The sequence below is a fragment of the Somniosus microcephalus genome, chromosome 4 (genome assembly GCF_052327205.1).
Source record: "Somniosus microcephalus isolate GS21.2 chromosome 4, FLI_Smic_1.0, whole genome shotgun sequence".
Classification (NCBI taxonomy): Eukaryota; Metazoa; Chordata; class Chondrichthyes; order Squaliformes; family Somniosidae; genus Somniosus; species Somniosus microcephalus.
This window is the reverse complement of record NC_140990.1, coordinates 156367182-156387711: the sequence shown is the minus strand read 5'-3', so window position 1 is coordinate 156387711 and position 20530 is coordinate 156367182. Positions and strand designations below refer to the sequence as shown.

Genomic DNA, 20530 nt, shown 5'->3' with positions numbered 1-20530 from the left:
TCTTCCTACCAAAATGTACCACCTCACATTTAACAATATTAAAGTTCATTTGCTAATTACTCACCCATTCTGAAAGTTTATTAATGTCTTCCTGTATTTTGTCACTGTCCTCCTCTGTATTAACTACTAGCTGGGGGGGCCCGGCATTGCCAGGGCAGTTTAGAGGGCCGCGCGGTTGACGGCCGGCCACTGCCGCTCCCCCGCTCTGTGTCTCGGGCCGTGCGGTTGACGGCCACCCGCTGCCGCTCCCCTGCTCTGTGTCTCGGGTCGAGCGGTTGTGAGGCCCGGCCCGAGTGACCCCAACTCACCTGCCGCTCCGGCGGGCTGGGAGCGGGATACTGTGCCGGAGCTGCAATGTGGGGGTTTGTTGTGCTGGTGCTGTTGCTGTCGGTATAAAAAAAATGGCGGCGAAGTTTCGGGAGGCTGCAGGATTAGGTCCCGCCCGTGATGCACTGATTGGTCAACCATCAGGTCACTGAACTGTAGGATTGGTCAACCATCACGTCACTCAACGCTAATGAGCGGTAGGATTGGTCAACCGCTAATGAGCGGATCTTTGAACGTTTTTTGTATACTGTCCGAACAAGTTTTGTCTGACCAAAAAGTAAATATGCCTATGACACTCCCCTGATCATCAGTTTTCTTTTGATATAACATATGTGTAGGTACGCTCTATAACTTTTGAGTGTATAGCGGACAGACAGACATACAGACAGACATACAGACAGACATACAGACAGACGGACAGACATACTGCTTTATATATATATAGATATCCCCAATTTGGTGGCATCTGCAAATTTTGAAAAACTACAGCCGGGATTTTACTAACCTCGGCGGGTCCATGGCGGGCGACGTTGGTGGTGGGTCTCGGCCCCGCTGCCAGCTCCATCCCGCTCTGTAAAATGATATTCCCCTGATTGAGCCCGCCCAACATGCTTGCCGGCCAATTAGAGGAAGCAGGTTTGATTACGTCATCTGATGACGTGTCATCAACCGGTTTCGTTAAAGGGACCATGTCCAACTTTATTTTGACATTTGTGCTGTCAGTGTTCTACAGCATTGAGGTGCTGCAAACACTGACAATCACTGCACAGAGGTGAAGGGCTGCACCCAGGTTCTCCCATGACTCCCTCCATATGTTACTGCAAAAGGTGAGCTGAAAATTATTCTTAAGTGGCTCTAAAAGTAGCTGCTGGCCCAGGCACTTCTGGCCAGGGTCTGGCTCCCATCAGGTTTAGCCTGGTGTGGGTATGGTGGACACTGTCTCTGCTCCCTCCCTTGCTCAGGTCTCGGACTAACATTGTAGATCGCATCTCGATGACATCTTTGGACCTGATGTGCTGCCAACACAAAAATGGGTGGGCATGTGTGCTGTGAGGAGGATGCAGAGAAACTCCAGTATGATTTGGACAGGTTGGGTGATTGAGCAGATGCATGGCAAATGCAGTATAATGTGGATAAATGCGAGGTTATCCACTTCGGTGGCAAAAACAGGAAGACAGATTATTATCTGAATGGCAATAGATTGGGAAAAGGAGAAGTGCAACGAGACCTGGGTGTCCTTGTGCACCAGTCGCTGAAGGTAAGCATGCAGGTGCAGCAGGCGGTTAAGAAGGCAAATGGCATGTTGGCCTTCATAGCAAGAGGATTCGAGTACAGGAGCAAGGATGTCTTGCTGCAGTTGTACAGGGCCTTGGTGAGACCACACCTTGAGTATTGTGTGCAGTTTTCGTCACCTTATCTGAGGAGGGATGTTCTAGTCATGGAGAGAGTGCAGCGAAGATTCACCAGACTGATACCTGGGATGGCAGGAATGACGTATGAGGAGAGATTGGATCGATTGGGCTTGTACTCGCTGGAGTTTAGAAGAATGAGAGGGGATCTCATTGAAACTTATAAAATTCTAACAGGACTAGACAGACTAGATGCAGGAACGATGTTCCCGATGGCGGGGGAGTCCAGAACCAGGGGTTACAGTCTAAGGATAAGGGGTAAGCCATTTAGGACTGAGACGAGGAGGAATTTCTTCACCCAGAGAGTGGTGAACCTGTGGAATTCTCTGCCACACAAGGCAGTTGAGGCCAATTCATTAAATATATTCAAGAAGGAGTTAGATAAAGTTCTCAAGGCTAAAGGGATCAAGGGATATGGGGAGAAGGCAGGGACAGGGTACTGAATTTGGATGATCAACCATGATCTCATTGAATGGTGGAGCAGGCTCGAGGGGCCGAATGGCCTACTCCTGCTCCTATCTTCTATGTTTCTATGTTTCCTGTGGGTAAACCTCACCTCACCTGATTCAGAGAGGCCGAATCGGCCCTTGGTCAAACCTGCGTTGGGTTGCGGTGATTGGGCTGTTCCCACCCATTCCGCAGGTGGAACTCTGCAATTAGCCTCAGAGCCCTGAACAATGGACGGGAAAATCAGCCAGTGTTCTTGCTCCTTATTGCTCTCCAGTGACTCTGCCTGGAAAAAAACCCAGTCGATGTCAGGATGCCAGCTGAGGATGGGGTAGGGCACAGCCGGTTGGGCCCCCCTCAGTCGAATAGCTGCAGGTGTTCACTTTCCAGCATCACACGTGAGGAATGGCCTGTTGGGTAGCAGGCTGATGGCAAACCATTGGAGATGGAACTGTATCTCGGCAGAACCCAGGACATTGCGGGGGGTGGGGAGTCAATTAGTGCAAGGGGCCAAAGTAATGAGTAAACTGCTGACATGCAGCCTTTGGAGAATGACCTCGCAAGAAGCATCTCTAAACGCTAATTGATGATATGATTTGGAAGGCAATACCCCTGAGGGATTAGCTCAGTCTTTTAAGTGCTGTGGCTGAATAGAAATAGTATAGATTGACGTAGCTTCCCAAGGTGGTGCAAGGAGGTTTCACCCGTTCCTTCAGCTGACTCGCAGTTATTTTCAGACATACTGAAACTGGAGGCTCTGCTTCCACCTAACCCGCGCTCTGGCTATTTCAACCCGTGAGTAAGCTCTGCGCATCTAAAGCCTGGAGAGGGATGGAGGGATCAGCATGCGCTGCTAGTTCTGCGGATCGCGTTTGTGTTTAATTGCGTGCTACTTCTTGTCCCTTGGTTGCACATTAATAAGGTCTGTTTAAGTTTGTTCTAACCGGTTGTCAGGTGTTGCCCACAGCTGGAGGAGCCACATCTGTGGGCTGGTGAAGATTGGTGTTGGGAGGTCCGTCTGATAGCTGAATGTGCCAACACACCCCTCCAGGGAGCAGCACTGTCATCCGAGGCATGATTTTAATTACAGCTTTAAGGGTGAAGTTGCGCGAAAGTCCTGTTCCCCTCCGCTCCCCCCCCCACCCCCTGCAGGGAGCCTCGCCCCACGGGGAAATGGTGGAGGTGCTGGGCAATTGGGGGGTGGGAGGGGGGCAGCATTCCCACCCCATCTGGATATGTGTGCCCAGGGTACAAGGCAGCCTGCCAGGACTCTGCGCTTGGAAATTGGCACCGAAGGTTTAATTTTATTTGATGAAAGTACAACAGTTTTCGTTTATTAACATGATGATGATCTCGTTCCCCCTTCGAGTAGAGTAAACTAACTGCGACTAGCTGATGTTGAACTGTGTTGGGGCGGGGATTATGATACAAGGGCTAGCGCCAGCCTCACGAAGCAGGGAAGGGGAGGGGCTGTTCTACTCACTGTCTGTCTGCTGCAGGATTGTGGCTTGTCATTAGAGTTCCTGAGAACCTGGCTGTACGGTGCTGCACAGAGCCTGGGTTACATCAAGGTGCTGACAGAATCGGGCTCCACTCTGATGCCCTATATGGAAGAATAGTCTGGGCGAGGTACCACAGGACAGCTGGCACCCATGGAATTTTTAAAAATTCATTTGCGGGATGTGGGCGATGCTGGCAAGGCCAGCATTTATTGCCCATGCCTAAAGTACACCAGTGGGAGGCAGCTCCTTCGGTGAGGGGAGTAGCTGAAATAAATGAATGGCCATGTGTGAGCGAGGGAGCAGGCTCCCAGACACTGGGGTGCACCTGTCGCCGCTGGTCCGGTCCTGCAGCCTCCAGTTATGAGCCACCTTGTCAAAGTGTGCCAGTGAGTGTGGTGCAATGCGTTTGGGTGATATGCCTGTCATGATTGAATAGCTGACAGTGTGTGGAAGCTGAGAGATGTGGGTGTGAGACTTGCAGCAGTGGTAAGTGTGTAAAGGTGCGGTGAAGCTATGAATGCAAGGTATGAGTCGTGTTTGATAGAGATTGTTGGTAGGTGAGTAATCAGAGTCTGGTGCATTGAGCAGTGTGTAAGGCGTAAGGCTAGTAGTGCAGATGGTGGGATATGGGATTTGAAGATGCATTCACTGACCTTGAACACTTGTGTGAGGTCATTAAACTTCTTCCTGTACTGCATACAGGCTCTCAGGGCTACATTGATTGCATTGACACTGACGACTATCTGCTCCCATTCCCTTCTCAGTATTTGTCTGGAGGGCCTCCTGGCCCCCTATGGAGAGACACCTGTCCTCTTGTCCACCTCTTGCACCAGGGCTTTTCATCAAAAAATCTGAGCGCCCTCTCTCTGCCATGTTGCGCCATCCTCACTCTGCCTGTAGGTCACACACTCCTCTACAACGACTTCCAGTACCTGCTGCAGCCAGAATGCACCACCCCTTCAAGAGGAGCAGGCTGGCTTTAAGAGGTGCAGGCTAGCTTTAATTGGTGCTGGCCTCGCATGAACTTGGGCCCCCTGCTGAGGCATGCAGCCAATCAACAGCGCGTTTAGCGCTGTGCTGTGCCCTGCTGTCATTTAAATTAGCAGGCAGCACAAAGTTTGCATGCTGCCTGCATCGGAATGAACGGGCATGGGGTAGTCGCGCATTGCAATACCCACGCCTGTATTCGGGCCTTATCCAATTTCTAGGCTGGTGATTCCTCTTGTGGGGAAGAGCAAAACTAGAGGCCATCAATCTAAGATAGTCACCAAGAAATCCAATGGGGAATTCAGAAGAAACTTCTTTACCCAGAGAGTGGTGAGAATGTGAAACTTGCTACCACAGGGAGTGGTTGAAGCGAACAGTATAGATGCATTTAAGGCGAGGCTGGACAAGCATATGAGGAAGAAGGGAATAGAGGGTTATGCTGATAGAGTTAGATGAGGAAAGACTGGAGGAGGCTCGAGTGGAGCATAAATGCTGGCATGGACCGGTTGGGTTGAATGGCTTGTTTCTGTGCTGTATATCCTATGTAATCCTATGTAACATAGTAAAACATCCCAAGGCACTTCATAGGAGTATAATCAGACAAAGGCTGACACTGAGTTAAAGAAGGAGACATTAGGACGGGTGACCTAAAGCTTGGTCAAACAGGTAGGTGTTCAGGTGCATTTTAAAGGAGGAGAGAGAGGTAGAGAGCTCGAGAGGTTCAGGAAAGGAATTCCAGAGCTTAGAGCCTAGGCAGCTGAAGGCACGGCCGCCAATGGTGGAGCAATGAAAATCGGAGGATGCGCAAGGGGCCAGAATTGGAGGAGCGCAGAGATCTCGGAAGGTCATAGAGCTGGAGGAGATTACAGAGATAGGGAGGAGCGTGGCCATGGAGGGATTTGAAAACAAAAATGAGAATTTAAAATTTAAGTTGGTGGACTGGGAACCCCTGTGAAAGAGTAGGTTATCCTGACTCCGAAAAACTAGTGCCAGAATGAGGTGTGTGGAGGAAATGGCCAGGATTATATTCTGACCCAACAATGAAGCTAATCATGGGTTGATGTTAATGTTGTACAAGCGCAGGGGGTAGATGTGCTTCAACAAAGTCTAATTATACCTTCAGGAAGCAGCAGTATTTCCTTTCCTCCAACTGCCCTCCCAGATTCAGGTAACCAAGCAACAGCCAATCTCCCAGGTGAGACCATTCCACCAACAGAATATATGGCGAGGAAACCATGCAATGCCACAGAACTTACAGCTTTTCATTTGTGTCTTCTCTCAAATAATTCAAGCATTTTTGGCAATTCCCCTCCCTCGAAATGTATCCACAGCATGCGGACTAGTTAGTGAAGTGATGCAAAGTCAGGGAGTCACAGAAAGTGAAGTCCCAGTCACCGGAGATAAGGATTCTTCAATTCCAAGGAAACGACGGCTGGGATCTCTGGCTGTTCTGGGTAAGTTTGACCATGTGATGTCGCCTGCGGTAAAGGCAGACCCTGACCGCCGTGGTGAAGATCTTTCTGCCGGTGAGCTTCTTATTCATTTTCCTTTTTGAGGTCCTGATGTGTTTCTGGAACTGCAGAGGTTAATCCACTGGGCAGAGGCTGTTAGTAGCAAGGAAAAACAGATGAAATAACAAACATATAAGACAGGGAATTCTTGTATTATAGGAACAGGAATAGGCCATTCAGCCTCTCGAGCCTGTTCTGCTATTCAATTAGATCTTTGCTGATTTGTATCTTAACTCCATTTACCCACCTTGGTTCCATATTGCTTAATACCCTTGTCTAACAAAAATCTATCCATCCCAGTTTTGACATTTTTAATTGACTCCCAGCCACAACAGCCTTTTAGGGCAGAGAGTTCCAGATTTCCACTACCCTTTGTGTGAAGAAGTGCTTCCTGACATCACCCCTGAACGGCCTGGCTCTAATTTTAAGGTTACTCGCCCTTGTTCTGGACTCTCCCACCAGAGGAAATAGTTTCTCTCTATCTACCCGATCAACTCCTTTAATCATCTTAAACACCTCAATTAGATCACCCCTTAATCTTCTATATTCAAGGGACTACAAGCCTAGTTTATGCTACCTATCATAATTTAACCCTTTTAGCCCCGGTATCATTCTGGTGAATCTGTGCTGCTCCCCCTCCAAGGCCAATATCTCCTCCCTGAGGTGTGGTGCCCAGAACTGAATGCAATGCCCTAGATGGCTTGATATAAGGGTACATTCACCGATGCTGCACTCCAAGCAGGGAACTGCACCCAGAGGGAATGTAGTTTGGTAATAAAGCCACAGTAACGCCAGTTCCCTTTGAGCACGGTTCAGTGGTGATAGCAAAGGAGTGGGGAGCTTATCTCAGAATGGCCGACTGCAGGACATCATTGCAAAGTGTCTGAGCCACTACAGAACCTGTACACCAAAATCATCAACAGAAAGCAGGAAGGGGAGGGGTGAGGGGGATGAGGTGTTGTGGTGGGGGGGGGGTGAGGTGGGGTGGGGAGAGGGGGATGAGTGGGATGAGATGGTGTGGGGGAGGGGGAGGGGGAAGGGGATGTGGGGGAGGGGGAAGGTGGTGTGGGGGAGGGGGAAGGGGATGAGGGGGAGGGGGAAGGGGATGAGGTGGTGTGGAGGAGGGGGGAGGGGGCTGAGGTTGTGGGGGATGAGGTGGTGGGGGGTGTGAGGGGAGGGGTGAGGGTGGTGTGGGGTGAGGGTGGTGTGGGGTGAGAGTGGGGTGGGGGAGGGGTGAGGGTGGTGTGGGGTGAGGGTGGGGGACGGGTGAGGGTGGTGTGGGGTGGGGGAGGGGTGAGGGTGGTGTGGGGTGAGGGTGGGGGACGGGTGAGGGTGGTGTGGGGTGGGGGAGGGGTAAGGGTGGTGTGGGGTCAGGGTGGTGTGGGGTGGGGGGAGGGGTGAGGGTGGTGTGGGGTGCAGGGAGGGGAAGGGTGGTGGGGGGAGGGGGGAGGGTGGTGTGGGGTGGGGTGAGGGTGGTGTGGGGTGGGGGACGGGTGAGGGTGGTGTGGGGTGGGGGAGGGGTAAGGGTGGTGTGGGGTCAGGGTGGTGTGGGGTGGGGGGAGGGGTGAGGGTGGTGTGGGGTGCAGGGAGGGGAAGGGTGGTGGGGGGAGGGGGGAGGGTGGTGTGGGGTGGGGGGAGGGGTGAGGGTGGTGTGGGGTGCAGGGAGGGGAAGGGTGGTGGGGGGAGGGGGGAGGGTGGTGTGGGGTGGGGTGAGGGTGGTGTGGGGTGGGGGTGGGGTGAGGGTGGTGTGGGGGAGGGGTGAGGGTGGTGTGGGGTGAGGGTGGTGTGGGGTGCAGGGAGGGGAAGGGTGGTGGGGGGAGGGGGGAGGGTGGTGTGGGGTGGTGTGAGGGTGGTGTGGGGTGGGGGTGGGGTGAGGGTGGTGTGGGGGAGGGGGAGGGTGGTGTGGGGTGGTGTGAGGGTGGTGTGGGGTGGGGGTGGGGTGAGGGTGGTGTGGGGGAGGGGTGAGGGTGGTGTGGGGTGAGGGTGGTGTGGGGTGCAGGGAGGGGAAGGGTGGTGGGGGGAGGGGGGAGGGTGGTGTGGGGTGGGGTGAGGGTGATGTGGGGTGGGGGTGGGGTGAGGGTGGTGTGGGGGTGGGGTGAGGGTGGTGTGGGGGAGGGGTGAGGGTGGTGTGGGGTGGGGGAGGGGTGAGGGTGGGGGGAGTAGGGAGGGTGGTGTGGGGTGGGGGAGGGGTGAGGGTGGTGTGGGGTGGGGAGGGGTGAGGGGAGGGGTGAGGGGGGGTGGGGGGTGGCGTGAGGGGGATGAGGTGGGGGGAGGGGGAGGAGGTGGTGTGGGAGGGTGGGGAGAAGGGTGAGGGGGATGAGGTGGTGTGGAGAGAGGGGTGAGGGGCATGAGGGGGTGGGGAGAGGGGGATGAGGTGGTGTGGGCGGGTGGGGAGAGGGGTGAGGGGGATGAGGTGGTGTGGGGGGTGGGGAGAGGGGGATGAGGTGGTGTGGGCGGGTGGGGAGAGGGGTGAGGGGGATGAGGTGGTGTGGGGAGAGGGGTGAGGGGGATGAGGTGGAGGGAGGGGGGAGGGGGATGAGGTGGTGTGGGGGGTTGGGGAGAAGGGTGAGGGGGATGAGGTGGTGTGGGCGGGTGGGGAGAGGGGTGAGGGGGATGAGGTGGTGTGGGGGGTGGGGGGTAGCGTGAGGGGGATGATGTGGTGTGGGGGGTGGGGGGTAGCGTGAGGGGGATGAGGTGGTGTGGGGGGTTGGGGAGAAGGGTGAGGGGGAGGAGGTGGTTTGGGCGGGTGGGGAGAGGGGTGAGGGGGATGAGGTGGTGTCGGCGGGTGGGGAGAGGGGTGAGGGGGATGAGGTGGTGTGGGGAGAGGGGTGAGGGGGATTAGGTGGAGGGAGGGGGGAGGGGGATGAGGTTGTGTGGCGGGGTAGGTAGAGGGGTGAGGGGGATGAGGTGGGGGGAGGGGATGAGGTGGTGTGGGGGGTGGGGAGAAGGGTGAGAGGGATGAGGTGGTGTGGGGGTGGCGTGAGGGGGATGAGGTGGGGGAGGGGGGAGGGCATGAGGTGGTGTGGGGGGTGAGGAGAAGGGTGAGGGAGATGAGGTGGTGTGGGGGTGGCGTGAGGGGGATGAGGTGGGGGAGGGGGGAGGTGGACGAGGTGGTGTGGGGGGGTGGGGAGAAGGGTGAGGGAGATGAGGTGGTTTGGGGAGGTGGGGAGAGGGGGGTGAGGTGGTGTGGGGAGAGGGGTGAGGGTGATGAGGTGGTCTGGGGAGAGGGGTGAGGGGGATGAGGTGGTGTGGGCGGGTGGGGAGAGGGGTGAGGGGGGTGAGGTGGTGTGGGGGTGGGGGGTGAGGGGGATGAGGTGGGGGAGGGGGATGAGGTGGTGTGGGGGGTGGGGATAAGGGTGAGGGGGATGAGGTGGTGTGGGGGGTGGGGGTGGCGTGAGGGGGATGAGGTGGGGGGGAGGGGGATGAGGTGGTGTGGGGATAAGGGTGAGGGGATGAGGTGGTGTGGGGGATGGGGAGAGGGGAGAGGGGGATGAGGTGGTGTGGGCAGGTGGGGAGAGGGGTGAAGGCGGTGAGGTGGTGTGGGGGGTGGGGAGAGGGGGGATGGGGAGAGGGGAGAGGGGGATGAGGTGGTGTGGGCAGGTGGGGAGAGGGGTGAGGGTGGTGAGGTGGTGTGGGGGGTGGGGAGAGGGGAGAGGGGGATGAGGTGGTGTGGGCAGGTGGGGAGAGGGGTGTGGGGGGTGGGGAGAGGGGAGAGGGGGATGAGGTGGTGTGGGCAGGTGGGGAGAGGGGTGTGGGGGGTGGGGAGAGGGGAGAGGGGGATGAGGTGGTGTGGGCAGGTGGGGAGAGGGGTGAGGGTGGTGAGGTGGTGTGGGGGGTGGGGAGAGGGGAGAGGGGGATGAGGTGGTGTGGGCAGGTGGGGAGAGGGGTGTGGGGAGAGGGGAGAGGGGGATGAGGTGGTGTGGGCAGGTGGGGAGAGGGGTGTGGGGGGTGGGGAGAGGGGAGAGGGGGATGAGGTGGTGTGGGCAGGTGGGGAGAGGGGTGAGGGGGGTGAGGTGGTGTGGGGGGTGGGGAGAGGGGGAGGGGGATGAGCTGGTGTGTGGGGGTGGGGAGGGGGATGTGGTGGGGTTGGGGGAGGGGCGGGGGGCAATTTCCTGAGTGTAAAGGAGATTCGTCACTAATCTCTTATTCAAAATGAAGGCGACATGCAGCCAAGGAGACTAATAGCAGTAACTTTAACCTAACTTGGCTGTCGGGAATCCCACCCAATCGGGTGGAACGGCACTTTTACACCCCGGCCAATATAACTCTCTGTTGACTTTACTGGACAGGGATATCGGGCGGGGTGTAAAACCAGGGTTCCACCCAATGCCGCCAGTGTCCCGATGGGCGGGTCAGTTTACAAATACTCCGTAGTGTGGAGGAGCCACAAGAGACTCAGTGTACTTTAGTATAATCCCTTTAATTGTATTATAGTGCAGCCGGGGACTGCACCTTTAAACTGATTGTTACCTTTACAGTGTGTGTTTGCCTTTATCCTGCGTGGTGATGTCATGACGCCGATCACGTGACCGCCAGTGGCGCGACGAACGTGGGGACGTCATGACTTCAGCTTAGAGAACTTTCCAGCAGTCTTCGCCTACTTGGCATCTTGAACGAACGTATTTTGATTTCCTCCTTGTAACATCCAACAAACTTCGTTGTTATTAAATTCCAGTCTTTTAATCCATCGAGTTGAGCTGAATTAAATAGTTAGGAACCTCCGTTCCTACATTGGTGACCCCGATCTCGTCGAACAAACTTCGAAGAGAATTCAACATGAGCACAAATGCCGTCGCCCTCAAATTGCCTCAGTTCTGGGAGCAGCAACCAGAAGCTTGGTTCCTGCAGACGGAAGCACAGTTTCACCTGCGGGAGATCGTAGCGGATTCGACCCGTTATTTTTACGTGGTCTCCGCTCTCGACAGCGCCATGGCCTCGAGGGTCGTCAGCCTACTGAGCAGTCCACCAGACGGGGGCAAGTATGAGGCTCTCAAAGCTCGTTTACTGCAAATATTTGGCCTTAACAAATCAGAGCGCGCACGCAGGCTCATTGCCATGCCAGGCATCGGGGACTCAAAGCCTTCGGAATTAATGAGCCAAATGCTCACCCTACTTGGTTCGGAAGACCAATGTTTTTTATTCCGAGAACTTTTCCTCTGCCAGCTACCTGATGCGGTGCAGACAGCCTTGGCCAGCTCTGAGATCACCGACTGTGTTAAGCTCGCGGCAGAGGCAGACAAATTTTTTGCAGTCTCACAGCAGTGCTGTGCAGCCATGAGGCACCCTTCTCCTGCGCATGCGAAGCCCAGCCCTCCTCCAGCAGGCTGGTGCACGTACCACGCCCGTTTTGGCGCCAAAGCTCGATGCTGCAAGCCTCCCTGCAGTTTCTCCCCCCAAAAAATCCTTCAGCAAGCCATCGCCCTTCGAAAAGGACGACAAGCCCTGAAAAGCGCGTTCAATTTACCATGGCGGTCGGTTCAACGGGGAAATTACTTTATGTTACGGATTCCACAACGGGGAGGCGATTCCTCTGCGACACTGGGTCCCAGTGCAGCATTTTGCCAGCTTCCAGGCTGGATCTACAATCCGGCGGCCGCGGCCCTGCACTCGAGGCAGCCAATGGCGCGGCGATTCGCACTTTCGGGAAACGGACGGTTACCATTACTTTCGGCGGTAAGCAGTTCCTCTGGCAATTTATCACTGCCACAGTGTCACAGGCCACACTAGGAGCCGACTTCTTTTGTGCAAATGGTTTTCTAGTCGACGTCAAAAACTGCCGCCTTATTCACGCGTCCACTTACCACGCGGTGCCCTGCCACTGCAGCACCGCCGTGTCCTGGTCGGTCGCCTGTGCGGTACCAGTTCAAGACGGGTTTACACACCTACTCAGTGAGTTTCCAGAGCTCACCCGGCCTACCTTCTCGGCAGCAGTCACGAAACATGGTGTGGCACACCATATCACCACGAATGGATCACCGGTTTACGCCTGGGCGCGCAGGTTAGAACCCAGCAAACTCACGGCAGCTAAAGCTGAATTCCAAACAATGGAGCGCCTCGGGATCGTCCGACGCTCCGACAGTCCTTGGTCCTCTCCACTGCATATCGTCCCCAAACCAGGTGGAGGGGGGCGGCCTTGCGGTGACTACAGACGACTAAACGATGCCACGACTCCTGACAGGTATCCCATACCTCATATCCAGGATTTCTCAGCACATTTGGCTGGAAACTCAATATTTTCAAAGGTGGATCTCGTCCGCGGGTATCACCAGGTCCCGGTGCACCCCCAAGATGTTCCCAAGACGGCGGTCATCACACCTTTTGGCCTTTTCGAATTTCTCAGAATGCCTTTCGGGTTAAAAAATGCAGCGCAGGCTTTCCAGCGGCTCATGGACTCTGTTTTACGGGATTTGCCTTTCCTTTTCGTATATCTGGACGATATACTCGTCGCTAGCAAGAACCCCAAGGAACACTTGTTACATCTACGCCAGCTCTTCACTCGGTTAAGCCAGCATGGCCTCATTGTCAACCCGGCCAAATGCCAATTCGGTCTCACCAGCATCGATTTCCTGGAGCACAGGATAGCATCGGACGGCGCCGTTCCACGAGCCACCAAGGTCGAGGCTGTTACAGCTTTTCCACATCCCCTCGCTGTTAAGTCCTTGCAGGAATTCCTGGGGATGGTTAATTTTTACCATCGTTTTGTCCCCAAGGCAGTGCAGTTGATGCAACCACTGTATGAAGCACTGAAAGGGAAATCTGGCAAAGACCTCATCAACTGGACTCCCCAGATGGACCTGGCCTTCCTGGATACCAAAGCAGCACTGGCAGATGCAACCATGCTGGCACACCCTATTCCAGGTGCAACCATCGCTCTCACGACGGATGCTTTGGACTACGCCATTGGAGCGGTGCAGGAGCAGTGAGTAGATGGGACTTGGCAGCTGCTGGCCTTTTTCAGCTGCCAACTACGCAAGAACGAACGCAAGTACAGCACGTTCGATAGGGAGTTGCTCGCCCTGTTTTTGGCTATTCGACATTTTTGCTTTCTGCTAGAAGGATGCCCGTTCACCGCGTTTGTGGACCACAAACCACTCATGTTTGCCATGGCCAAAACGTCTGAACCTTGGTCAGTGCGGCAACAGCGCCACCTCACCTTCATTTCGGAATTCACCACCGATCTACGACACGTCTCGGGCAAGGACAATCTCGTGGCCGATTGCCTCTCCCGCGCTCCTGTCCTGGCAGTTAACCTGGGCGTCGATTTTGCTGGCTTAGCGGAAGAGCAGTTGGCTGACCCCGAAGTTCAAGCGTACCGGACCACGCCTTCCAGTTGGCAAGTCGCTGACGTTCAGTTCCACTGAGCAGGAACCACCCTTTTGTGCGACACGTCCATGGGAGTGCCTTGTCCCATAGTGCCGGTCGAGTGGCGCAAGAAAGTCTTTTGGGCGATACACGGGTTGTCGCACCCAGGGATGCGAGCTTCGCAACGTCTCATGTCCCGCAAGTTCATGTGGAAGGGCATGCACTTAGATGTCCGAGATTGGACAAACAATTGTATTGATTGTCAAAAAGTGAAAGTCAACCGGCATGTTAAAGCCCCTTTGGCTGAGTTTCCAGTGCCAGAGCGACGGTTTGACCACGTGCACGTGCATCTAGTGGGTCCTCTCCCCAGTTCAGGGGTTTCACGCATCTCCTCACAATAGTGGACTGCACCACCAGGTGGCCAGAGGCGATTCCGTTAGTCGCTACCACTACAGCTGATATTGCCAGGGCATTCCTGTCGTCGTGGGTGGCTCGCTTCGGCGTCCCATCCGACATATCATCGGACCGAGGTCCACAATTCACTTCCGAATTATGGAACGCCGTTGCACACGGCTTGGGTACCAAGCTACACCGTACCACCGCCTACCATCCGCAGGCGAATGGCCTGTGCGAAAGGTTCCATCGGTCGCTTAAGGCATCCCTTCGTGCCAGCCTGCGCGGATCCAACTGGGTAGACAGATTGCCTTTGGTGATGCTAGGGCTAAGGACGGCTCCCAAGGAAGACCTTCAGTCTTCATCAGCTCAGTTAGTTTACGGACAAACCTTGAGGGTCCCTGGTGACTTCCTGCCTCCGCATACAGAACTGTGGTCTGCAACTCAGCAGCTTATCCAGCATCGCGAGGCGGCCAAGAACTTCCTGCCCATTCCGACCTCGCATCATGGCTTACAGAGGCCTCACGTTCCTGCGGACCTCATGTCCGCCGATTATGTCTTCATCAGGCACGACGCGCACAGAGACCCACTTAAACCACCATACGCCAGGCCATTTCGTGTCATATCTGCCGGTGAGAAATATTTCACCGTCGACGTAGGCAGCAGACCGGACACCGTCTCCATCGACCGTCTGAAAGCCGCTCACCTCGATCGCACTGAAACAATAGTGCCTGCCCAGCCACCTCGCCGAGGATGACCGCCGTTGCACGCCGATTCATCATTACAACAGCCAGCCGTTGAACCGCCTACAGATGCCTCATCGTCGTTTTCGCAGTCAGACACTGCGTTCGCCGCACCTGACACGCCGCAACAACCACAGCCAGGCTCCATGCTTTCTCCCGACGTTCCACTTCTGCCGCCTGAGGGTCGTTGATGCTCGGAGAGAACCATCAAGCCCCCTGTTCGTTTGACACTGGCCATTAACGGGGATTCTGGGGGGGCGCCTGTGGAGGAGCCACAAGAGACTCAGTGTACTTTAATATAATCCCCTTAATTGTATTATAGTGCAGCCGGGGACTGCACCTTTAAACTGATTGTTACCTTTACAGTGTGTGTTTGCCTTTATCCTGCGTGGTGACGTCATGATGCCGATCACGTGACCACCAGTGGCGCGAAGAACGTGGGGACGTCATGACGTCAGCTTAGAGAACTTTCCAGCAGTCTTCGACTACCTGGCATCTTGAATGAACGTGTTTTGATTTCCTCCTTGTAACATCCAACAAACTTCGTTGTTATTAAATTCCAGTCTTTTAATCCATCGAGTTGAGCTGAATTATTTAGTTAGGAACCTCCGTTCCTATAATAGGATTTGCTCCGTATGCACAGGAAACATTTCTTTGGACCCTGTTAAGTCCGTGAATGATTGAGACACGGACTACCAGGAGAGAAACAAACAAGTCTTTACTGGTGAAAGGCATAAACGAAACTAACCAACAGAGGCTCTCTAGCGCCTTTTATACAGGGGTGGTCACTGCCGGTATTGCAGTCTGAGACCAGTTATTCTCTTAAAGGTACATACACAACAATTCCTCCCCTTTTAGATAAACAGTACATAACATTCATTTAACACTAATGATAACGAATTACAATCACAATTACTGTTGCTAGATACATTGGTTAAGTTTAAGCAATTATAAGTTCAGTCTTTGAGGAGGCTTCCTGATTCTGTCTGGATAACGCCTCTTTGGAGTATCAGGTTCTTCTGGCAATGTTGAGTCGAAATCAATGTCGTTGTTTGGTTCATCTGCTTCCAATATTACCGGTTCTGCGGTAGCTGCAATTGGAACGTCGATTTCATTACCAGGTGTATCAGATCGTGGTGTGGAGTTGACGTTTTCCAGTGACTCTAGAATCTGGTCAGCATGGCGTCTTACAATGCTCTCCCCAACGTCCACGGTATACATGAGAGGTCCTTGTCGTGTACAAATCGTTCCTGGCTGCCATTTCTCAGTGCGGTAGTCCCGGGCCAAAACTGGTTGACCTATCTTAAAACTCCTGGTCGGCCTTTCATTCATATTCTGAAACTGCCTGTTCTCCACATCTCTTCGGACGTTTGGCTTAACCAAATCCAAGCAGCATCGTAGTCTTCGATTGAAGAACATCATGGCTGGAGTTTGGTTGGTAACCGCATGTGTCGCATTCCGGTAGGCAAACAAGAAGTTATCCACCTTGTGTTGTAGGGGTATATCTTCATTACACATTGCCTTGATAGCCTTCTTGAATGTTTGGACAAACCTCTCGGCCAATCCATTAGTGGCTGGATGATATGGGGCAGATGTGTAATGCTTAACACCATTGTTCTTTAAGAACCTCCGGAACTCTTCAGACACAAACTGTGGTCCATTGTCAGAGCAAATCTGTTCAGGCAGCCCATTCCTGGCGAATATGGTTCATAAAACTGCGATAGTTTTTTCCGTGGTGGTTGAGGACATTTTTATTACCTCTGGCCACTTTGAATGTGCATCCACCGCAATTAAAAACATCGAGTCCATGAAGGGACCAGCAAAATCAATGTGTACCCTTTGCCATGGAGATGAGGGCCACTCCCATGGATGCAGAGGAGCTTGTGGTGGGGCGTTTTGGACCTTCTGGCATCCTGCACAGCTCTTGGTCATCTCTTCGTTTTCTCTATCGATTCCCGGCCACCACACAAACGCTCTGGCTAAGCTCTTCATTTTTACCCCACCCAGATGACCCTCATGAAGCTCATTGAGCACTCTATCCGTCAACTTAGGTGGAATTACTACTCTGGATCCACACATCAATGTTCCTCTGCACACTGACAGCTGTTCTCTTCTTGACGAAAATGCTGGCAGCAGTGGTTCGCCATGTGCTGGCCATCCCTTCACCGTTAAATCATAGACCCGTGATAGTGTCGGGTCATTCCGTGTTTCCTTTTCTATGTTTGCATTCGTCACAGGGAGACATTCGACTATGGTCGAGTGGAATAACTCCATTGGATCCACTGCAAGGTCTTCTTCTTCCACCGTCGGCAACGGTAGACGTGACAATCCATCAGCATTTCCATGCTGTTTAGTTCCCCTGTACTCGATGTCATATTGGTGTGCCCCTAGGAAAAGGGACCATCTCTGCAGCCGTTGTGCTGTCATTATCGGTACGCCCTTCTGAGGGTTGAAAATGGAGACAAGAGGTTGATGATCAGTTAGTAGAGTAAATTTTTGACCGTGCAGATAGTGATTGAACTTCTTCACCCCCCACACTAGGCTGAGGGCCTCTCTGTCAATCTGGGCGTAGTTACGCTCGGCAGAAGTTAACAAGCGTGACGCAAAAGCTATCGGCCTCTCCAAACCATCAAGGAATTTATGTGACAGTACCGCCCCAATGCCATAGGGAGACGCATCACACGCCAGCCTGATTGGCAGTGCTGGGTTGTAGTGAGCCAATACTTCCTTCGAAGTGATTAAGTCCTTACTCTTCTGAAAAGCACATTTACAATCATCGCTCCATTTCCATGCTACCCCCGTTCGTAGCAGGGCGTTCAGTGGATGCAGAATTGTCGACAAATTCGGCAAAAACTTATGATAGTAATTCACCAACCCGAGGAATGACCTCAGTTGCGACACATTTTCAGGCGCTGGGGCCTTAACAACCGCTTCAATTTTGTCAGGGGACTTATGTAACCCCTCTTCATCAATCACGTGGCCACAATACGATATCTGTTTCTTAAAAAATTCGCACTTGGGGCGGTTGGCTCGCAGCCCATGTTCCCGTAGTCTAGTGAGCACCTGTTCTAGGTTGTTAAGGTGTTCACTGTCATCTTCACCTGTTACAAGGATGTCATCCAAGTAACACTGAGTCCCCGGAATCCCTTGCAGGACTTGTTCCATCGCTCTTTGCCATATCGCCGGAGCCGATGCTACCCCGAATACCAATCGATGATATTGGTAAAGACCTTTGTGAGTGTTTATCGTGAGATACTTCCACACACCACAGACCACAGAAACCCCACAGTGCAGATAGAGGCCATTTCGGCCCATCGAGCCTGCACCGACACATATCCCACCCGATCCCCTACACCAACACATATCCCACCCTATCCCCGTAACCCCACGTATTTAATCCCCCTAACACTAAGGGTCAATTTATCATAGCCAATCAACCTACTTCCTAGAGGACTCTTCAACCTCCATCTGCAAATATGCTTGTGCTAGGTCAATTTTTGTAAAACGCTTCCCTCCAGACAGTGAGGCGAAGATGTCTTCTATCCTTGGAAGAGGATATTGTACTGTGTGAAGGACAGGGTTCACCGTCACCTTGAAATCCCCACAGATGCGAATCTTCCTTGGCTCTCCGGACTTATTGCTTAACGTTTTTTTCATGACAGGAACGATGGGTGTCGCCCACTCGCTCCAGTCGACCTTAGACAACACGCCCGCCTTCTCCAGATTCTCCAGCTCTGCCTCGACGGCTGGACGAATTGCATATGGTACCGGTCTCGCTTTGAAAAACTTGGGAACTGCATTCTCTTCTATTTTTAACGAGGCGGTTACGCCTTTAAGCGTGCCCAGTTCTTGTTGAAATACCTCTTTGGCGTTAGCTAAGATTGTTGACAATCGTCCAGGAGTGACGTCTTCATCTTTTTTACCGTCCACCGTCATTGCATGAATGGAATGCCAATCTAAGTTTATCTTCCTGATCCATTCCCGTCCCAATAACGGTGGTCCACCATTTGGCAGTATGTAGAGATACAATTTCCGTATTTTCTTGCCATTGTATTCGACAGGCACCCTTATTTTTCCTCTGGGGTATACTTTTTGCCCCGTATACGTCGTCAAGACGATGGATGTCTCTCTCAAGCGTATGTGTGAAAATAGCCGCTCAGAGTCTCGTCGATTCATGATGGTTAGCGCTGATCCTGTATCCAATTCCATTTTAACTTGGGACCCTGCTATCGTGAGGGTGACCCAAATGGTTCGGTGATCCTCTTTTGCGATGACATTGTGAAGTTTGAGACAGCTTAATCTCCTGTTCTCGGATTCACTATCGCTCATCTGGTCTTCGGAACTACTGTCCGTCATCTTTTGTACTTTCTTGTACGGTTCCTTAGTAGCCTTTTTGTTGTCGCTGGTCTTCTTCCCAGACCTACAAACTCGTGCAATGTGTCCAATCTTCCCGCATTGTCTGCATATTTTGTCTTTGGACCAGCAGTCCTTCTGGTCATGGTTAGTTCTGCCGCAGCGATAACATTTTGCAAATCCCCGTGTCATTTCGTGGGTGCTGTATTCCTGTGGTTTTTGTTGAATTTCTGCAGCTCCCCTGGCTGCTGCTTCATACGATACTGCCACGCTGAAAGCCTTATCTAGCGTCAGCTCTTTTTCTGCGAGTAACTTCTTCTGTGTTCCTTCACTCAGGAGTCCACAGACAAATTTGTCCCGTAGGGTATCTGCCAGTCCTGCTCCGAACTGGCAGTGCTCTGATAGCTTGCGTAGTTCCGTAAGATACTCAGCATTGCTCTCATCTTTGTGCTGAGTTCTCCTGTGGAATTTAAATCTTTCTGCTATCAACAGCGGTGCAGGGTTTAAGTGCTCCTGTAGAACAGCAACAATTTCGTTAAAACTCTTCGCCTTCGGTTTGGCTGGAGTAATCAGATCCCGCAATAGGCTGTACGTTCTAGCGCCCATTACGTTTAGCAATATTGATGCCTTTTTCCCCTCCGCTATTTCATTTGCCTCGAAATATACCTCGACTCTTTCCACATACGTGGTCCAGTCCTCTAATGTATTATCAAAAGCAGTGATACAGCCAGTCTTCGGCATCTTGCAAATCTAAAATGGCGCCTCCCGTGCTTTGCCTTCTTCTCTGATTTAACAAAATGGCGCCTCCCGCGCTTTTCCTTCTTCCCCGCTGTTGTTAGCGCTGCTTCCCACGGTTTCTTGCGCGTATTCTTTTTCTTTTATTATTTTCCCATCGTGGAGCGGACCCTCTGGAACACTTCCCTCCCTCTTCTGAGGTCCGAACGCTGCCCAGCTTCGAAACACTGGCCGCGCCCTGTATGCTCCACCCTCTCTCTCTCTCCTTGCTTCCCGACTCGCTGCCCGGCCCCGTTGCAGCCCAGGAAGGATCAGAGCACTACCTGCCACCAGCCCGATTAGCTGGGAAACCACGGACCGAGGAACCCAGCCTGGCTCTGGAAAGTCGCTCCTGCAAAGCCTTGAACCCGATGATTGACGGTCGACGCCTGTTCCTCGAGTTTCAATGGACTCTATTTTTTCTTTTCTTCCGACCTTCAATGTCGTCGGAGCTGCTGCTGAGTTGCAGGTAAGTTCTTTCTAACTCGTCACCAGTGTTAAGTCCGTGAATGATTGAGACACGGACTAGCAGGAGAGAAACAAACAAGTCTTTATTGGTGAAAGGCATAAACAAAACTAACCAACAGAGGCTCTCTAGCGCCTTTTATACAGGGGTGGTCACTGCCGGTATTGCAGTCTGAGACCAGTTATTCTCTTAAAGGTACATACACAACAGACCCTTCTCACCACAAATAAATATCCACCATTTCACTCCCTGTGTTAGTTACCCTCAGCTAGCATCTGCCACACACCTGGACAGAATATGTGAGAAAGCCTACTGG

The 20530-nt window shown here is 53.1% G+C and overlaps 1 protein-coding gene across 2 annotated transcripts in view; it reads left to right on the top strand.

Annotated features, from left to right (window-relative positions):
• The first annotated feature begins 5865 nt into the window (after positions 1-5865).
• trpm2 (transient receptor potential cation channel, subfamily M, member 2) overlaps positions 5866-20530 on the top strand; it is a 337017-nt gene continuing 322352 nt past the window's right edge. Inside the window, exon 1 of one of the 2 annotated variants that reach the window (XR_015078103.1) lies at positions 5866-6126. The gene's annotated coding sequence lies outside the window, so the exon portion shown is untranslated. The remainder of the gene's footprint in view (positions 6127-20530) is intronic. The other variant, XM_085985384.1, reaches the window with a different exon arrangement.